The 2335-nt window shown below is 35.4% G+C and overlaps 1 protein-coding gene and 1 long non-coding RNA gene across 3 annotated transcripts in view; both read left to right on the top strand.

The window, feature by feature from the left end:
• LOC107653733 (RNA-binding protein Musashi homolog 2-like) overlaps window positions 1–2335 on the top strand; it is a 199019-nt gene that overhangs the window by 9326 nt on the left and 187358 nt on the right. The gene's annotated exons all lie outside the window — the stretch shown is intronic.
• Window positions 1087–2335, top strand: part of LOC107653739 (uncharacterized) — a 7478-nt gene continuing 6229 nt past the window's right edge. Inside the window, exon 1 of the long non-coding RNA XR_001630262.1 lies at window positions 1087–1158. This is a non-coding gene — a long non-coding RNA (uncharacterized LOC107653739). The remainder of the gene's footprint in view (window positions 1159–2335) is intronic.

Below are 2335 nucleotides of genomic sequence, written 5' to 3'. Positions count from 1 at the left end.
TATATATTAGGGATGGGAAGATTCCCCGATTCGCTCGGTGCATCGGCATAAAAAGTTAACGATGCGATGCATCGATTTAAAAAGTGTGTATCTGCTACAAGTCAGCATTTGTATCGTGATGCATTGGATTAAAGTCCAAAACCTGACCTCAAATAACCTAACAAATCAATCTGGGCTAAAGCGGTTCCATAAACGACAAATTAAGTTCACACAATCTGACTCATTTGTGCACGCTTATTCTTAAGCAGCCCTTAATGTTGATTAGGGCTGCACGATAAATCGCATGCGATATTTAAAAGATGCTAAGAAAAGCGGGTATTAAAGTCTAAAACCTTACATGAAATAACCTAACAAATCAATCGGCTAAAGCGCTTCCTTAAATGACAATTTAAGTTCACGCAATCTCACTAATTTGTGCACACTTATTCTTAATCATCCCTTAATGTCGATGGATCAAATCGATCCACCATGGCAAACAGCGAATAAATTTGTGCTGTTTAATGCATTTGAGACGTTGTGTTTTCCTCCGTGCATAACTGACATGTCATAGGTATATTTTTCATCTGTAAATGTTAGAAAGTCATGCAGACATATCCATTTTGCTGTAAGGAGTGGGCGAGGCTGACGCGAGTGAACGAGCGCTGCTGTGCACATGCGCGCTAAACAGAGAGTGCAATCGAATAGGAGCGCAATAATTCTGAGTAAAATACACATTTTGCTAAAATATTTGTTGTTGGACATTAAATGTGCATTTTGTAGAATTTTAAACCTTCATATAAGTGTATTTTCATGATAGCAGTAACTGTAAAGGGACTATTGTAATGGATAAATCAAATGTAAGCTAGTTCAGTAGGCTACTAATTACTAAGCTCAAATGAGTTAATGTGTGTTTCTTATAGCAGTTTAGAAGTCATTTTCTTTATTATTTATTTTCTTTTTAATTCAGTGATTTTAACTTTTAATTTAGTTATTTTAATGCTTTAAAGAACAATTGTAGATTGTAATGTTCTGCTATCTGTTCTGCAAAGGTACAGCTGTCATAAAACCAGAAAGAGCATTTCTGCTTGGCTAGAAACTGTAAAAAAAAAATCAAATAATAGCGTTCCTATTGGTCAGTGTTAGAGGAACTCCGCTTAGTCTGATAGTTTCCCAGTATAAGTTGCCACAGTGACTGAAGTTGATCTATGTTAAATTTGCTTTATGGAACCAAATCATTTGACAATGAGTCAGACTAACTGAAATAAGCCTGGCTTATTTGGTAAACTTGTTTTATGAAACAGGCCTTGAGGCATTAAAAGTGATCATATTTTTTCCATTGCATCGTATTGCATTGAATCGCATTGTGTTGAATCGAATCGAAATCGGATCGCACTGCATCATAATAGGGGTGTATCGCATCGCATCGCATCGGTAGCTGCTTCATATGTATCTTTAATGTATCGTATCATTGGCTATGCATCGAGATGCGTATCGTATCGGCATCAGTCATGAGATGCACATCCCTAATATATATATGTATATCTCTTAGTTATATGTATATCCCCGTATCTTGAATTTTGTGTTCATTCAAAATGCATTTTAATAGACTGAATTACGCAGTGAAAGAACGCACTCTAAATGCGCACACGCACTAGTCTAACCTACTAAACTTCACGTCATGTATGTGTGCACTCTGTAGGTGTGTTTTGTTTGTTTTTTGTAATATACTCGATAATGTCAAATCGCACATCGTTAAAACAACAATCACGATATTATCGCAGACGATATATATCGCACACCCCTATGTGAGATACAAACTGATGTTTTGTATGGCTAAGTTGTTCCATTTCAGGGTAATTCCTGGCTTTATCAAGATTTAAGGTAGTCTGGAAAAGTCTAGTGTTGCAAACAGTATACTAAACCTTGCTGTACAATTTTGTCAGGTATTACAACTAGGGATGCACGATATTGGACTTTTGCCGATATCCGATATGCCAATAATTTGATACTCAATTTGGCCGATAGCCGATGCCGATACCGATATATAATTATTTTTAATTTTGGTTAGTTTTTAACAAGAACTTATTTGTTTGGATTAAATAAACAATAATAAAGTTCTTTTATAATGACAGTACATTAAAGATTTGGAAATAGCTATAAATAAACTATATATTAAAGGGGTCATATGATGTTGCTAAAAAGAACATTATTTTGTGTATTTGGTGTAATGAAATGTGTTAATGCGGTTTAAGGTTCAAAAAACACATTATTGTTTCTCCTAAATGCCCCGCCTTTCTGAAACGCGTCGATTTTTACAAAGCTCATCGGTCTGAAAAGTGAGGTGTGCTCTGATTGG

Source organism: Sinocyclocheilus anshuiensis, unplaced genomic scaffold (assembly GCF_001515605.1).
Source record: "Sinocyclocheilus anshuiensis isolate Anshui unplaced genomic scaffold, SAMN03320099.WGS_v1.1 scaffold315, whole genome shotgun sequence".
Taxonomy (NCBI): Eukaryota; Metazoa; Chordata; class Actinopteri; order Cypriniformes; family Cyprinidae; genus Sinocyclocheilus; species Sinocyclocheilus anshuiensis.
The sequence above is the reverse complement of the archived record's forward strand: the minus strand, read 5'-3'. Positions and strand labels throughout refer to the sequence as shown.